At 42.6% G+C, this 18,467-nt stretch overlaps 1 protein-coding gene across 1 annotated transcript in view; it reads right to left on the reverse strand.

The window, feature by feature from the left end:
- The window catches only part of LYST (lysosomal trafficking regulator), a 393,838-nt gene extending 375,861 nt beyond the window's left edge, over nucleotides 1-17,977 (reverse strand). Inside the window, exon 1 of the mRNA XM_075267816.1 lies at nucleotides 17,885-17,977. The gene's annotated coding sequence lies outside the window, so the exon portion shown is untranslated. The remainder of the gene's footprint in view (nucleotides 1-17,884) is intronic.
- Between the last annotated feature and the right edge of the window lie 490 nt (nucleotides 17,978-18,467).

The following is an 18,467-nucleotide window of genomic DNA, read 5'->3' on the forward strand; positions in this document are numbered from 1 at the left end:
AAGTACTAATTCTATTTTCTCAAATGCCCTCCAAGACAGCACCATAGGAGGAATGCCAAATAACTCTGAGGCTTGGGTGGGAGACTGGCGCTTGCAATGCCTTCCTTCCAGAGGAGAGTTCCGACATGAGAGAAAGGTCCAATCTATAATGTTTGGTAAAAGTATGGACCAAAGACCAAGTAGTTGCTCTTCAAATTGGTCTAAAAAGAGGCATTTGCTCTCTCAGCCCAAGAAACGGACATGACTATGGTAGAATGAGCTTTAACATGTCTCGGTGGAGATCAACTCTGACACAGGTATGCCCCACAAATCTTGTAGCAAGGGACTTCCTTCAAAATGTTTTCTTTTTGTTAGAGACATAATATTGAATAAAAAGATTTTGATCCCTTCTCTAGTCTGAAGAGGCTTTCAGATAAGAAAGGATAGTTCTACAAACCTCTAGCCCATAAAATGATTCTTCCCTCCTGTCAAACCAATGTTGACCAAAGGATGTAAGAATGATCTTTTTAGACATATGAAAATCGGAAACTACTTTAGGAAAAAGGGTAGGGACTATTCTGTAAATTTTTAGGAAAGGCTCTCTGATAGAGCCTGAATTTCATTAACTCTTCTGGCAGATGTTATAGCAACCAGAAAATCCGCTTTCTAGGACAATTCCCTGATAGCCTCAGTAATTGGTTAAAAGGGATGCAGTGGTAGACCTTTAAAGGGATTTTACAAGTAAAATCAATTTTTTTTCTCGTTGACACGTAGAAACAGCCTTAAGAAAGGCTATTCTTCTACCTTTAGATGTCTTCTCCGCGCCGATGTTCGGTAGAAATGCCGGTTCTCATTGGTATGCAAAAGAGTTCTTTCACAGGACTGGGGGCATCCCCAATGCTGCGATAGAAGTCTCCAGCGCCGCCTCCATATTAACCCTTTCCCGCCTATGACATTTTTTGATTTTCATTTTTCGTTTTTGACTCCCCTCCTTCTAAACCCCATAACTTTTTTATTTCTCCGCTCCCAGAGGCATATGAGGTCTTAATTTTTGCGGGACAATTTTTTCTTCATGATCCCACCATTAATTATTCTGTAAAATGTACTGGGAAGCAGGAAAAAAAAATTCAGAATGGGGTGGAATTGAAGAAAAAATGCATTTCTGCGAATTTCTTACGGGCTTTGGTTTTACGGCGTTCACTGTGCAGCCAAAATGACATGTCCGCTGTATTGTGTGTTTCGGTACGGTTCCAGGGATACCAAATTTATATGGTTTTATTTACATTTTGACCCCTTTAAAAAATGTAAATTTTTTTTTTTTTTTTTTTTTTTTAAAGTCGCCATATATCTGACAGCCGTAATTTTTTTATACGTCAGTGTACGGGGATGCATAGGGCGTCTCTTTTTGCGGGGCCGGGTGCTCTTTTTAGTTCTACCATTTTCGGGAAGTGCTATTGCTTTGATCACTTTTTATTCAAATTTTTATCAGAATCAAAACAGTGGAAAAAAAGGCAGTTTGGCACTTTTGACTATTTTTCCCGCTACGGCATTTACCGAACAGGAAAAATATCTTTATATATTTGTAGAGCGGGCGATTTTGGACACGAGGATACCTAACGTGTATGTTTCACAGTTTTTAACTACTTTTATATGTGTTCTAGGGTAAGGGGGGTGATTTGAATTTTTAATACTTTTTATATTTTTTTTATATTTTTTCTTCACTTTTTTTTTTTTTTTTTTTTGCATTTATTAGACCCCCCCTATGGGTGTTGAACCCCAGGGGGTCTGATCACTAATGCAATGCATTACAATGCTAATGCATTGCAAAAAATCATCCTTTCTTTTGCAGGCTGCATAGACCAGCCTGCAAAAGAAAGAGATTGCAGTCCGGCCAGGGAGCCTTATAAAGGCTCCCGGCTGTCATGCCAACGTGACGTTGGCCCTGGAGCACCGGCAAAATGGCAGCGCCCAAGCGCCGTCGGAAAAATGGCGCCTCCGGCGCCTTTGACCGTGGTGCCGGAGGGGTTAATGCCTCCAATCGGTCCAGGGACCGATCGGAGACAGAGTCAGTTGTCTACTGCTTAAAGCACACCCGACATGCGCCGTACTATTACGTCGGATGTCAGGAAGGGGTTAAGGAACGGCCTCTCTTCGTGTCTTCTTCTGGCGGTGGCTTCAAACTTCTAGGCCTCAGGCAGAGCCGACTGCGCATGCCCGTGGCCACAAGAAAAATGGCTGCTTACACAGTAAGTGGCCATTTTTTTGTGGGCGGCGGGCATACGCAGTCGGCTTTGCCATAAGCCTAGAAGCCTGAAGCCACTGCCAAAAAGACGCAAAGAGAGGCCTATCCTGAAGAAGATGGAGGCAGCCCTGGAGAGTTCTCTCACAGCATTGGGGCCGCCCCACTGCTGTTTGAGCACTGGGGCCCGCACCGAGTGCTGCGAGAGAACTCATTTGACATCTAAAGGTAGGAGAAGAATAGCCTCTTAAGGCTATTTCTACGTGTCAACAAGAAAAAATTCAATTTTAATGGAATAATCCCTTTAAGGACTACGCTGAGATCCCATTGTCGAAATAAAGTCTTTTTTCCTTGGAAGAAGTCTACAGGCCCCAGAAAAAAAAAAATTCTCTCTTTACCCATCGATGGTTAGTGAAGTCAGAATAAAAAAAATAAATAAATAAATTCTAAAGTCTGATACTTGTAACTTTAAAGTACAAGTTTTTAGACCCTTATCTAGCCCCGCCTGCAAGAAATCCAAGATTTTTGCTATATTTGGGCGGTTAATATCAGGAACACTACCGCCACACGCAGGAAAGGAATTTCTTCCACACCTTATTGTAAATAGCATGGGTAACTTTTCCTTCCTGCCTGGAAGGTTTGAATAACTAATTCAGTCAACTCTTGACTTCAAGGAGGTTTCAGAAGCCAGGCTGCTAACCAGAGTTTCTGGGGGTCTGGATAGAATATTGGACCCAGATGTAGAAGGTCTGGGAACCAACGGAAGAACCATAGGGTCCACTATCTTGAGATTGTTTAGAAGGCTAAACCACCCTCTTGGCAATACTGGGGCTATCAAAATGATCTTTAGAATCTCCTTGATGATCTTTTGCAGGACCCTTGGAAGTAATGAAAGCGGAGTAAAAGCATATGCCAGGGTGAACTCCTAGTTGTGGGAACCCAAGGTTTTCTTGGGTTGAGTGATAAGAACTGAGGAACTTTTGCATTTTGATGATGGGCAAATAAGCTTACCTCCAGAGTTCCCCAGACCTTGCACACCTGCTGGAAGATCTCTATCTTTAGACTCCACTTCCCTGGATTTAATGTTTCCTGCTCAGAAAATCCACTTGACAGTTTAAAAAAAACTTTCAGATGGGGAGCAGAAATGGACTTTAAGTGTGTTTTTGCCCAGGTGAATATCTGAGCTGAGAGAGCCTGCAGGTTCCGCCAATGAAAACCTCCTTGGTGGCAAAGATATGCTACTGTCGTCATGTTGACTGACAATATTCTGACTTGCGAGTTTGTTATCAATGGTCTGGTTGCTTTCAATGCTTCCCAAACTGCCTTTAACTTCAGAGTCTGAAATTACCTCTGAGAAAGGACCGCTCCCCAACCCAATCTGCTTGCATCCATAGTGATCTGAATCACTGGAGATGGGTTCCAAGGAATTCCTCGATGTAAATTTGAGCTGTTTTCCACCATTGAAGGGAGGGTTTCACACTGTGGGACACACAGATTATCTTGTTTAAGATAATAGCTCTTGTATAGGCCTGAGCTCAGGGTCCTGCCTGGAAACAAGAGGTCATTGACCCCAGTACAGACATTGCCTCTCAAGAGAAACCTTTGTCTTCCTTTGAAAGACAGTGATCTTGGACCTTAGAGCGTCTATCTAGTCTGAGGGGAGAAATGACATCTGCAGATGGGAATCGAGAAGGATACCCAGAAAAACATTGCAATACCTGGGAACTATATTGGACTTTTCCCAATTTATGACCCATCCTATCTTTTGTAAAGTCTGACACACTATTTGAACCTGTTGTTGAAGAAGAGACAAAGACTGAGGCTAGTACCAAGAGGTTGTCTAGATAGGGGACCACTATCAAATTTTGTTTCCTTAAGAAAGCTACTACTTCCACCATCACCTTCGTAAATAGCCTTGAGGCTGATGATATTCAAAAGGGGAAGGCCCAAAACTGAAAATAAAGTGTTTCCCTCCCATGCTGGACTGCAAATCTTAAATTTTTGGTAGAATGGATGAATAGGATTATGATAATATGCATCCTGAAGGTTGATGTTGGTCGTGAAATGATCCTGCCCTACAGGGGAATTGTGGATTTTACTGAATCCATCTTGAAATGATGATAAACTATATATTTGTTTAATACTTTCAAGTTTACAATTATTTTGTATGCCCTACTTGGCTTTTTTTTTTTTTTTACCATAAACAGGCGGGAATAATGATCTCCCCCTCTTTCTAAGGGGGAAACAGGACAAATTACTTCCTAGAAGATTCTATGGGAAGAATATGCAAATCCGCCTTCCATGATGTAATTAGGAAGACATTTGCTGCCTCATTGTTGCAAACCAATAGAGGGCGCTCACTGGAATGTGCAAGCCTGTCTTAAGACAGGATTCCAGTGAAATAACCCAATAATGGCTGCTCCCTTTAGCCTCATGCCCGACCTTCCAAGAGGCCTTTGTTTAGCAATGACGCTGGGATTATTACCAGGTTATAGTCTCTCAATCGAGGACAGCTGTTTCGATCTGGTTGGATCTCATCAGCCCGATGTAGAGAGGACTATAACCTGGTAGAGGTGAGAGGCTTAGACAGGGTTCGGGGGATATTGTCACTCCTTAGGGAGAGACCACCATATAGGTGTGTGGAGACTTGTTAAGCTTTGTTAAGTGGAGTGCTAAAGGGGGATAGGTTGAAAAGGCTATTTTGAAGCAGTTTGCTATGGAATTTAAGATATACAGGCTGGATGTTAGTGCCCCTTCACACGGAGTTTACGCTCCGTGTATTCCGTCTACGCTGCGCTCATGCTGTCCATTTTACACATGTAAAAATACACGTGTAAAATGTAGTTAGCCATTGAGTTCAATGGCTTTTTAGTATAACGCGCGTCTTTTTGCACGCATCTTTTTGCAAAAAGACGTGCGTTATACGAAAAAGCCATTGAACTCAATGGCTAACTACATTTTACACATGTATTTTTACACGTGTAAAATGGACAGAATACACAGCGCGTAGACAGCGTAAACTCCGTGTGAAGGTGTCCTTACTTCCCTCCAGGATACGACATACTTTGACAACCTGCCCCTATACTCATGGCGTCATTGTTTCTCCTGGGGTTTATAGGGGTTGGAGAGGATATTTTTCCCCTTGCCCACCTTAGGGTAATTCCATCTTCCCATTTTACCCTTGGATTTGTATTCAGGACTGCATCCTTGAAAGGGATGAAAAGCTGTTACATTTGTAAAGGTTTCGGTTCTAGACAACTTTTTATCCAATGCTTTCTTAAGCAATAAATCTAAATCAGAGTCAAACATATAATATTCAAGCAGAAGCGGCATACTATTCCCTTCCAGAGGGAGTGTGTCACCAGCCCACATTTTCAGACAAGGATGAACGGCGAGTTGTATTTGAGACGACCCCAGATCTAGAGGCAATCCACACTAGCTCTGCTGAAGCATTTGCTAAAAAGCCTGTGGCCTTCTGTAGCAGCGGGATGGAGGATAACATGTCTTGCCTAGGGGTGCCTTTTCTAAGATGGATCTCTAGATGATCTAGCCATCTATACATGGACCTTGTAACACATGTTGCCCCAATATTAACTTACAACAGGGCTGAAGAGCACTCCTAGGATTTTGTTTAAGAAGGCTGTCAGCTTTTCTACATAGCTTATCTTTAAGCTGAGACGAGTCTTCAAAGGGAAGCGTCATTTTTTTTTCACTTCAGCCACCTGAATATCAATTTTTGGCACTTCCGCCCAACCTTTGATTTTAGTTTCATCAAAAAGGAAATCTCTTTAATTTCCTGATACAAAGTAAGCGGCCACAAGAAAATGGCCACGGGCATGTGCAGTCATCTCTGCCCGAGGCCCGATGGAAGAGCCGACTGCGCATGCCTAGAAGTTTGAAACCCACCGCCGGAAAACGATGCAGGGAGAGGCGTTCCAAGCGAAGATAAAGGCATTGTTGGAGATTTTTCTGGCAGCATTAGGGATGCCCCCAGTGCTGTTTGAGTGCTGGAGACCGCCTCTAGTGCTGCAAGAGAACTCATTTGCATATAGAAGAAAAGCGGGATTTCTACTGAACGGCGAGACGGAGAAGACATCTAAAGGTAGGAGAAGAATAGCCTTTCTTAAGGCTATTCTTACGTGTCGGGGAGAAAAAAAAAAAAAGGGAATCAATGATTGGATCCCTTTAAGCCAAGTGGCCCATCTAGCTGAATTTGCTAGGGCCGTACAGCGGACTGACAACCTCACTGCATCCGCACAGGCATCAGCTAGGAACTCCGCAGACTTACAAATAATGGGTAAGGCTCCAAAATCTGGTATCTAGAGGCCATACTCCTGAGCTGGGATTCAAGCCCTTCCAGCCAGACCATAAAAGTTCTGGCTGTACAAGTTGTCGCTACATTTGGCTTGAGGGAAGACTTTTTTAGTCCAAGGAGGTCTTTCAATGAATTTATGTCCTCAAAGGGTAGTGCAGAACTTTTCAAGGCCCTAGAGATAGCAATGTCTAGTTTAGGAATACAGTCCCATGAGAAAGACGTTTCTTCCTCAACGAGGTACTTGCACTTCACCCTTCAAGAAATAAAGCCTTTTTTTAACCAGCGTTTTTCATTTGCTTCCTATGAGCAGAGATATTCTTGCAGAAAGAAAAAAAGTCTATGGTGATGCATCTCTAGACCCCCAAACATAATATCTTGGACCGAACAGAGAGGCCTAGTGTCCTCAATCCCCATGGTGGCTCTGACAGCCTTTAACAGCTTCTCTGTGTCTACCAGGAAACATGATGACTTCTTACCCTCTGTTTCCCAAGAGGAGGGGGTGGAGGACTCATCAGACAGTTTGCCACTTTCATCACCAGTGGAATCCCTGCCACAAGAGAAAACTCTCTCTCCTCTCGACTAGAGGAAGGGTCTAAGTTTTTCTTCCTACCAGCTTTAAAGGGATATTCCGATGAACATAACCATTTTTAAATCCTATCCTACTAATCCTACTAATATTATAACCTACTAATATTATATCCTATCCTACTAATATATATTATTATATTATATATTATATTTATATTATGTTAAAGTTCGGATGTTTGTTCCACAATCACGCAAAAATGGGTGAACGGATTTGGATAAAATTAGGCACATAGATAGATTGTAACCTCAATTAAAATATAGGCTACTTTTTATTTTGGTAAATGACATGGCTTCACAACTGTTATGAATTTTTGTTCACATAATATTACACTGCTGTTATTTCAGCTTCTGAGAAAGTCAGGGCTGTCATCTCTCTGTGTAAACACACACTAACCCTCAGTGTTCACACATTTGAATATTATCCGATTTGCTCCAGGCACTGCAGAAAAACTGACATGGGCAATCACCTTTAATCCAAATTGGCAGTTTGCCAATTTTCAACATGCTTGGAAAAAGAAAATCTAATTTGTCGCAAACAATGAGAGTTATGAAGGTAGCCAGAAGTCACAGAGTTCTCCTCAATTGGAGCTGAGGGGGATCATCGACACCAACAACTCGCTCACTATATGGTGTCCCAGCAAGCTGCTGAGATACCGGAACAATCACGGGCACAGCTCGAGGAATGAGTTCAGCAGCAGGCCAGCTTGACAGCTCCCAAAACACTGGAGCAAGCGGTTAATCAACGCCAACAACACACTCATTATATGGTGTCCCAGCGAGCTGCTGAGATACCGCAACAATCACGGGCACAGCGCGAGGAACGAGTTCAGCAGCATGCCAGCTTAACAGTTGTCAAAACGCCGGGGCAGGCGGATCATCAACACGCTCATTATGTGGCATCCCAGCTAGCTGCCGAGATGCTGGAACAATCACATGCACAGTGCAAGAAACAAGTTCAGCAGTAGGCCAGCTTGAGAGCTGCCAAAATTCCGGAGCATGCGGATCATCAACGCCAACAACACGCTCATTATATGGCATCCCAGCGAGCTGCTGAGGTGCCGGAATACTCACAGGCACGGTGTGAGGAACAAGGTCAGCAGCAGGACAGCTTGAGAGCTGCCGAAATGCCGGAGCAGGCAAACCATCGATGGCTGCAATTTGCTGAATACAGGCGGATCATCAATGCCAACAACACGCAGACAAAGTTAAACATACTCAAAAGCATACTCACCAGTCTTCGTTGCTGTAAATTCTTCTTTCTTCCGGCTTTGTTGCATCATTGGTGGGCGGGGTTACATATGCAAAGCCAAGCGGCGAGATGCCGCTGGCCCTGCGTGCACGCTCATAGATCAGTCTAGCCTTCACACTGCGAATACAGACCCGGCATCCGCCTCTCCCCTCCTTCCCCCCCCCTGCCCTGCTGGCTTCATGCAGGGCAGGAGAATAGCGATGCAAGGCATCTGTGCTGGCATCTAACCGTACCCGGCATCTGCCTCCGTATTGCAGCGGATGCCGGGTCTGTATTGGCGGCCCCTTCCCCCCAAAGGGTAAACTACACACACACACACACACACACACACACACACACACACACACACACACACACACACCCCTCCAGGCTCGCTCCGCCCTGAGAGCAGGCAGATACATCACTTGACTTATGACCAGATAAGTCAAGGGATGTGTCAAAAAAAAAAAAAAAAAAAAAATGAATAAAGTAAGATAGTGGACAAAAAGCAGTTTTGCTGAAGCAGTGTATTTAGGAAAAGTCTTACATTCACATTAACAAGAAGTATAGATAGGATCATTGTGATGGGACAACCCCTTTAAACATTTTGAAGAGTTTTAAAGATTTTCTCTAAATCTCTTGTGGTCACAAGTTGTTGTCTTGATCGGTTACCAGTTGATATGACCATGAATGCAGGAATTTTGTAAGGTCAGACAATCAGCCATGATTTCCTTATTGTGGCTGGGATATTTTCTGATACATGTAGTGTCCCTGCCTGATAACCCAGCTACAATAAGAAAATCATGGCTGGGTTTCTGACAAGTCTGAGACAGCTTTTCCATAATGTAGGGCCTTAGCCTTATGGTTCCTGCACACAGTAAGTTTAGGTCCAATCTATATATAGCCCATATTTGCCAATTTGAATACTGTACAAAAATCTGTACCTGCAGCATAGATATCACACCATACCAGTTAACAAGCAGGAACCCCAAAGGTTTTGCCATGAAATATATGTTTTGTTTTTTTTTCCTTAAATGTAGATTGTGAGCCCCATATAGGGATCACAATGTACATTTTTTTTCCCTATCAGTATATCTTTGTAGAATGGGAGGAAATCCACACAAACATGGGGAGAACATAAAAACTCCTTGCAGATGTTATTACTGGTGTGATTCGAACCCAGGACTACAGCGCTGCAAGGCTGCAGTGCTAACCACCGAGCCACCGTGTTGCCCTTGAAAAATATGTTTAGCTGTTATATTACAGGTTATTCCTTTTAACTGGCCATGCAGTAACCTGCAAAACAGTCCTGCCAGTAACAAGGACGGTAAAGATAGAAAACCATCAAAAAGTGTTTCACTTAGGCTAGTCTCCGCCTCTGAAAATCATCGAAGAGAGGATGTTTCTTTAGAATAAAAACGACAGACACCTTTATAGTCTATTGGGTCCATGGGAAACCACTATTTTAGCAGTCTGGCTCTCTGTCATTAGCTCTCTGTGATTAGAATCCTGCAAGCAGGACTTTTCTCTCCACATGTTTCGTGCGAAAAACAAGCAGAAACCACACAAACCCCATTATAGTCTATGGGGTCCGCGGGTTTCCAAACCCAAACGCAGATGTGAACCAGGCTTTACATATATACAGAAATGAAAGCACCGGTGGTTTAGGGAAATAGAGGCTGCTTTAGCTACAACAAGGTCCAACATGTGTCACCACCTTAAAAATTAATCACCCTGATCAAAAATGCAAAACATATAGGAAACAGCATTAATTTGAGCAAAACTGCTAATTAGTAATAACACGACAGGCTGAAATTACCAAGTGCATTTTAGTTACATTTTAAGGGGGCTCTATCGTTGGGAAAAGTCATTTTTAACTAATCACATCCTTGCATAGACTTTAGAAAGGCTATTCCACACCTACCTTTAGTATGTAAATTGCTTCAGCAGTTTCTGAATAAGTACGTTTTTACTCATATGCTAATTAGACTGGGTGCACGATGCATCATGCACCCTCTTTGCTATTGTTTCCTATGGGTGTATACAGCACAGGCTGCTGCTGATGATGACTCAGCTTCCTGTTTGAAGACACACATAGGAGATAATAGCAGGGACGAGTGCTGCTGGGAACTTCCTGTGCTGGCTGGAAGCTCATTAGCATATGAATAAAGACGGACTTATTCAGAAACCACTAAAGGTTTTACATACTAAAGGTAGGTGTGGAATAGCATTTCTAAAGGCTATGCAAGGATGTGATTAGTTAAAAATGACTTTTCCCAATGATAGAGCCCCTTTAAAGCCTAATGCGCACGATGTGTGTACAGTGTGTGTCAGCTATGTTTTTCACGTTTCGCAAAATGACCCATTCATCTCTATGGCCCCATTCACATGACTATTTTCATGGTCAGTGTATGGAGCCATGAGCAAAACTCAGGACAGGTCCTATTCTTGTCTGTTTTGTGGACCATGCTCACTAGCTCCAACAGATCTGTGGCTGCAGGAACACGGCCGATCCAAGGGTAGCACACGGATAACATCAGAATGCTGCCCATACCATTCAATCACGGTCAGTGGACAACACATAGTTATGTACTTGCCGCCTTAGTTTTTTTTGTTTCGGTTATGCCATTACCTTACATAGTTATTCATTTAAAAAGCTCAATATGAACTGAGCCTAACAACCAGTGTCTGAATTGAGATTCAAAACTATATGGAAAAACAATACATCTCTATGATGTCACATTGTGAAATCATGAGACTGCTACATAATAGCCATAGAAAATCTCAATGTGTTGGATTTTAGTCACAGCATTTCTACAGCTCACAGTTCTGCTAAGTTTTAGTCATGAAAATTTCTCACACAACGCATTGCTGCCCCGCTCTAGTCTAATACTGTATGTCACTTTATGACCAAACCTGGCAAACCAAGGAGATGGTTGTGGACTTTAGTAAACGGAGAAGTGCTCCGACCTCGGTGGAGATCCATGGGACATGCATTGAGATAGTCAAGGCCTATAAGTATTTGGGTGTGCTCCTCAATAATAAATTAGACTGGGCTGATCACCTGGAGGTGCTGCACAGAAAGAGTCACAGCAAGCTCTACCTGCTCAGGAGGCTGAGGGCCTTCAGAGTCCAGGGGTCACTTCTTAAGGCCTTTTTCAATTCTGTGGTTGCTTCAGCCATCTTTTTCGGTGTGGCCTGCTGGGGGAGCAGTATATCAATCAGGGACATAAATAGACTTGACAGGCTGATCAGAAGGGCCAGCTCTGTCCTGGGGAGCCCCCTGGACCCAATACAGGTGGTGGGTGACAGAAGGATACTGTCCGTGGTGACCTCCATGCGGGAGAACAAATCCCACCCCATGTATGAGACCTTGATGGCACTTGGCAGCACTGTAAGTGACCATCTGCTTCACCCCAAGTGTGAGAAGGAGCGCTATCACAAGTCTTTCCTTCCAACTGCGATCAGGCTGTATAATGTACATCAGACCAAGCGAAGATCACTCTGTACAGAAAACTAATGATTATGAAGTCTTCCTTCTTTCTTCTTCCGTTCTTTAGCTGCTATGGACTCTTAGTATATCTTCTCTTCTCAGCTTATGTGTGTCTACTTCCGTAAAATATTACTGTGTATTATCCTGTATCTGTATTACTATGCTCCTGTAACATACTGAAATTTCCCCACTGTGGGACTACTAAAGAATTATCTTTAGCTTCAAAAAAACGCATCAGAAAATATCATGAAAAACTGATCGCATAAGGACAGTCTTAGGCCCCATTCACACAACAGAGTGTGTTGCCCGAGGAGGAAGCCGATTTTACAGTGGAACATACTCTGAGTGACAAAGTGGCTTCTGATCTTTTCCAATGATATGAAACAATATAGGGCCACTATAATTATAAGAACAGAGACAGTTCCTGGGACAGCCAAGGTCTGCACATTTGGTGGTGTGCTTTAGGGTGGAGCCAATTGCACATTTCGGATTCAAGAAATATAAAACCACCATATGAGATATATATATATATATATATATATATATATATATATATATATATATAGTCAGGGTCAGAAGTAGCAGACTCGCAAGCCCAGATTTTTAGTCCAAAAAGGTAGTTTTTTACTGTTACTCCACAAGAGACAGTGCACCAACGAAAAAAAGAAAAAAAAAATATATGCCTGCCTGGCTAGGCTCTAACTACACACATAAATAGAAGCAAATTTGAAGAAAATCCAGCACTGCAGTCAGGTATCCGTATAAAATAAAACTTGACTTTTATTGACTCGTAGTTACTACATTAAAAAAATCTGTGTGCTGCAAGAGGAGTAGCAGAAGCCTACCCGTTTCGGGATGGACCCTTACTCATGGTGGTTTGGCACTATTGACTATTTTTCCCTCTACGGCCTTTACCGAACAGGAAAAATATTTTTATAGATTTGTAGAGCAGGCGATTTCGGACATGGGGATACCTAACATGTATGTGTATTACAGAATTTAACTACTTTTATATGTGTTCTAGGGACATTTAAAAAATATATATATATATATATATATATATATATATATATATATATATATATATATATTTTTTTTTTTGCATTTATTAGACCCCCTATGGGTGCTGAACCCCAGGGGGTCTGATCACTAATGCATTGCAAAAAATCATCATTTCTTTTGCAGGCTGCATAGACCAACCTGCAAAACAAAGAGATTGCAGACCGGCCGGGAGCCTTTAACTAGGCTCCCGGCTGTCATGACAACGTGACGTCGGCCCTGGAGCTTGCTCCAGGTGTCGGCAATCACCGGCAAAATGGCGGCACCCATGCGCCGCCGGGAAAATGGTGCCTCCGGCACCTTTGACCGTGGTGCCAGAGGGGTTAATGCCTCCGATCGGTCCCCGTACCAATCGGAGACATTAGTGCCGGTTTTTCTACTGCTTAAAGCAGTAGACACCCGGCGGCTATGGCAGTCACCATGCGCCGTACTATTACGGAAGGGGTTAAACCTCACTGATGAGGACAATCCACAGCAGCTGACATGCTGCAGAAACGTCGACAATGTGTGGACTGGAGAGGGTGTGAAATGACAGGTCCCACTGCCAACCCTACCTGCTATTCCTAAAAAATCCAGCCCAAAACTGAGCATGTAACAAAATGCTCAGCAGACAAAAGCTGTCTGCTGAGAATAAGTCATTCCTGGACTTTCTCTCATCTTGCCCACCTGAGTAGTCTGGGCGAGATGTACCCCTCCATTATTTTGCCGGCTATCGGCTTACATACAATACATATATAATAATTATTATATATAAATTAGGGTGACCTTAGAAAATGGCATTCCTGTTTTGTGTGTGTGGGGGGGGGGTTTCCCATCAATCAAGGATCAAATTTCACGTGGTTCCAAAACGCATTGTGTGTGAAAGGCTTTAATAAAGGAATTTATACAAGACTTGGAGGGTAAGCACGGATCTATACTTTGGTATCCACATGCTGTTGAAGTGTTTGGATTGGTCCTGATTCTGTTTGCTATACATATTAAGGGCTCGTTCACATCTGCGTTGTAGGGTCCTTATTGCAGGTTTCCGTTTCCTGCATAAAACAGATGCAGGAGACAGAAGCCTGCAGGAGACTTTCTCACCCATTCATTTGAATGGGTGAGAAAGCTGTCCGGCCGTGCGCGGCAGTGAGCGTTTTGCGCTCTCCGCCGCGAAACCGGGTTTTATAATCCGGACACAGAGTCGGACATGCACTACTCTGTGTCCGGATAAAAAAATCCGGTTTCGCGGCGGAGAGCCTAAAACGCTCACCGCCGCGCACGGCCGGACCCGGTCTATGGTTTCCGTCTTCTGCCATGCAGAAGACGGAAACCATAGTACGGAGACCCTGAACGCAGGTGTGAACCCAGCGTTATACGATAAGTGATCTGCTGCTTTTGGATTTCCTCAGTTATATGCTTGATTATGTGCTGTAACCTTATTACAGCGCCATAAGGGGATTATCCACCTATCTCTAGGTTTATTTTTTTCATATGATACGGGGTAATGCACTAGGTACCGCAAAGTCCTGTCTTTGTGTTTTCGTCGAATTTCACAGATCGCTGATAGACTTGAGTCTGTTGACAAATCCATGATGACGGGCAAAAATAGCATCTGATGTTCATATGACTAAGGCCTAACTCTGAACCACATGATTTAGGAGACACACCAACTTATGAACCTTCCCTACTTCTAGTGACTATAAAATATACGTTGTCTCTTCAAAAAAAGTGGCTTTACCCTGACCAACCAATTTTGGACATACTGACGAACCAGTTAAAAATATTACTTTTACAATGACTGGCCAGAAACAGCATATGCAACACACCAACTTTTTTTTTTCCTTCCAAAAGGAGGAAGTCACTCATAACACTACACCAGTCAAAAACAAAGAAATGTATTATTTTTGTATACTAAGCTTGGGTTCACATCTGTGTTTGATCGCTGTTTGGGGATTCCGTTTCCAATTTTGCTTGAAAAATGCAGTGAAAAAAGTCCTTGCAAGCAGGACTTTTCTCTCTCCACATTTTTTGGACAGAAAGCGGGTGGACCCCATCATACTCTATGGGGTCTACGAGTAACTGTTTTTTAACCACTTCCGGACCGCCCATAGACTTTATATGTCCGGGAAGTGGTTGCCAAGTACTGACAGGACGTGCCGGTACATCCTGCCAGAATACAGCAGCTGCACGAGATCGTGCAGCTTGCTGATACTGGGAGCTGGTTGAAACTTCAGCCGGAGTTCCCAGAGAGATGGCAGGGAAGGTTTATTCTCTTCCCTACCTTCTCGATCACTGTGTATATGGTGCTCATTGAACGCCATATATACACAGCTATGGGCGCCGCCATGATGAGGCCGCCCTCTGACCCGGCGGTCATGTGATTCGCCGGGCTCAGTGTCATGAAAGAGCTGCTGGGTCCTACAGGACCCAGATCAGCTCTGTATACTGTGTATACAAGGTGCAGGAGGCTGTATTCCTCCTGCAACTGGGGCTAATGTACCAGGTCCCAGTTATAGGAGAAATCAGCCTCTTTATCAAAGCAAAAAGTGATCAGATGTCCCCAAAGGTCTCTTATGGCCTTATGGGAACACCATCTGAAAAAAAAAAAATTTAATTTAAAAAAAGTTTTAAAAAAATTTAAATAAAATAAGTAAAATAATACGCCAATAAAATTCCGTTATTAAAGGTTATAGTCCCACCCCCGACAAACACCATACAAAATACAAATTACCATAACTGAGAGGAAAAACTATTATATAAAGTTTTTCAGTTGTACTTTGTGCCTGGTTTTCACTTTTTTTTTCTTTATTAACACAATGTCCCACCTATTTTGTTTATATTTTACCAAATATAAAAAAAAATTAAAACACATTCGAAAATAAAAACATAAAAATAATCCCCTATGTGTCCCCGAAAAAAGCAGCAAAAATTACCGTATATACTCGAGTATAAGCCGAATTTTTCAGCCCAGTTTTTGGGCTGAAAAAGCCCCCCTCGACTTATACTCGAGTCAGCAAAATTTTTTTTTTTTTTTTTTTTTTTTTTTTTTTTTAGGAGGGAGGGTCTATGACCAGCCACAATATTAATGTATAGAACCTCCCATAAAATAGTGCAAAAGAAAAAGATTTTAAAAACATAAACGTTCTAAAACACTCCTTTTCCTAGAATACATACAAAAGTAGAAAATGACTGTGAAACACAAACACATTAGGTATCCCTGTGTCTGAAAGTGCCCGGTCTACTGAATATAGGGTATAGACCTGTTCCGTCGGGAAGGGGTTAATAGAAGCACTGCAGATCCCCTATATTCAGTCAGACTGAATTCCAAGTGGGGGGGAAGAAAAAACCCAGTCCTCAAGCTCAGGGAAGGGGCAGACAGACAACCAAAACACCCCCTCCCCTTCCCCAGCAACTACTGCACCCAAAAACTCTGATCATTTTAATTTTTGAAATTTTCCAGTAGCTGCTGCATTTCCCCCCCTAGGCTTATACTCGAGTCAATAAGTTTTCCCAGTTTTTTGTGGTAAAATTAGGGGGGGTCGGCTTATATTCAGGTCGGCTTATACTCGAGTATATACGGTAGTTGAATGAGACATGGGTAAAATATTACAGCTCTCAAAACTGAACATACAAAATAAACCTAAAATGTGTCTGGTCCGAGACCACAAATTGGCCCAGCACTGAAGTGGTTAAGCAGACTGGTTTTCAAAGAATGGAAACCCGAACGCAGGTGTGAACATAGTGTAAGTGTCACTTACTAGAAAGCCTCAAATAGACCCCAAGGGGAACTTGAAAAGAACTGATGCATGTGAGTAAAGGAATTTGGGGACATCAATTATAGTCATTGCCGGAGAGCATCAGTGGAATGAAGGGTTTTTTCTTTCACAGTTTTAACTCATACACACTGTAAAAATTATATGCTCTATTACTATTGGCTCTTCTGGATTTTATTGCTTGCATTGGTATCAAATTTATTTGAGAAGAATTCTAAGGGTGAGTTCACACTACGTAAACGGCAGCTTATTCTGAACGTAAAACACGTTCAGAATCAGCGGCGTATAAAGCAGTTCCATTCATTTCTATGGGAGCCGGCATACGAGCGCTCCCCATAGAAATGAATGGGCTGCTTTTTTCACTACGAGCAGTCCCATTGAAGTGAATGGGATGTGCTCGCGTGTACGGCTCGGCATGAGCAGAGCTAGCCGTACACGCCAGCACATCCCATTCACTTCAACAGGAGTGCTCGTAGTGAAAAAAGCAGCCCATTCATTTCTATGGGGAGCGCTCGTATGCCGGCTCCCATAGAAATGAATGGAACTGCTTTATACGCCGCTTATTCTGAACGTGTTTTATGTTCAGAATAAGCTGCCGTTTACGTAGTGTGAACTCACTGTGATGAAAATGGCGCATCTTGTGATTTGGGGAGGGTAAGATTACACCGTTTCAACCATGGACAGAATCAGTATGTGCCCAAGCATGTGGCCCATAACATATGATATCACACAATTTCACCAAGCTTGTTATGTACAAAAATTACAATACAAGCACTTTCAATGGATATTAGCAACAAAAGACATCAGTCATAATTTTACAAAAAACATTATCAAACAAAATTATCATTATCAAATCCAAAATCCCAACATTACTCAGAACATGTCAAGTCATCTCAGAAATTCAACTTTCAACATATCAATCAAGCAGGACCCCTACCTTAACATGACATGCAACATGATTCTGAAAACCATTTCATGACTACAATGATTGTGTGTGATAGCTGAAGAAACAGTACAGATGCAATTCACAAAAACACAGACCGTCAGCACTGCACCATGCAAATTTGTCTTTCAGAAAACCACATCACCCCCAAGCAGACGGCAGAAGTTCATGTTGTCGTTTATATAAAAAAAAAAAAAAGTGATAAAATAAAAGAAAGAAAATGTCAATTTAAAACAACGCGTTAACAAAACTATCGAGAGTAATAAGCGAAACGAGCGGTATACTTACGTACTAAAGCTATACGAACGCAAACTAAACCAGGACACTCCATCCGCCAGTTACCCAGCTGCTCTCAGGAAACCAGACAGTCATCCGCCCCTTTTTTCGCCACCAGTGCATCAAAAAGCCGCGAGACTTTGCGAGAAGACTCCGATGCAGGAAACATCGCGTCATCTAGAGGCACAGAGAGCGGCGATATTATGTTTTGCGCATGCGCATGGAAAATTATTGCGATTTGGATTTGAACATTGTGAGGTTAATGTGCTTTGTGATTATGTCCTGAATTGTGATGTAGCGAACTTAACTTGAGGAGCTGCTTTTGCTTGAGGCAAAAGTAGGCATTCATAAAGCTCTAAAATTAAGAAACAGAATTTGGATGAAAAAAGCATGCAATAGCAGAGACTCCCAACACTGGGAGATAATGCTGTAACTAAAGTCCTGGTGCAAACTTTTGTCTAGGGCCCCTACATCAAATTCTTAATAGTGACTGGCCCCACATTGTATAATCATACCTCCCAAAAAATGAAAAGAGGGACAAAATGTGCGCCCTGGCAAATTTAGCTCCGTCTACTTTTACGTTGACCCTGTCCAT

Source organism: Leptodactylus fuscus, chromosome 3, assembly GCF_031893055.1.
Source record: "Leptodactylus fuscus isolate aLepFus1 chromosome 3, aLepFus1.hap2, whole genome shotgun sequence".
In the NCBI taxonomy this organism is placed as follows: domain Eukaryota; kingdom Metazoa; phylum Chordata; class Amphibia; order Anura; family Leptodactylidae; genus Leptodactylus; species Leptodactylus fuscus.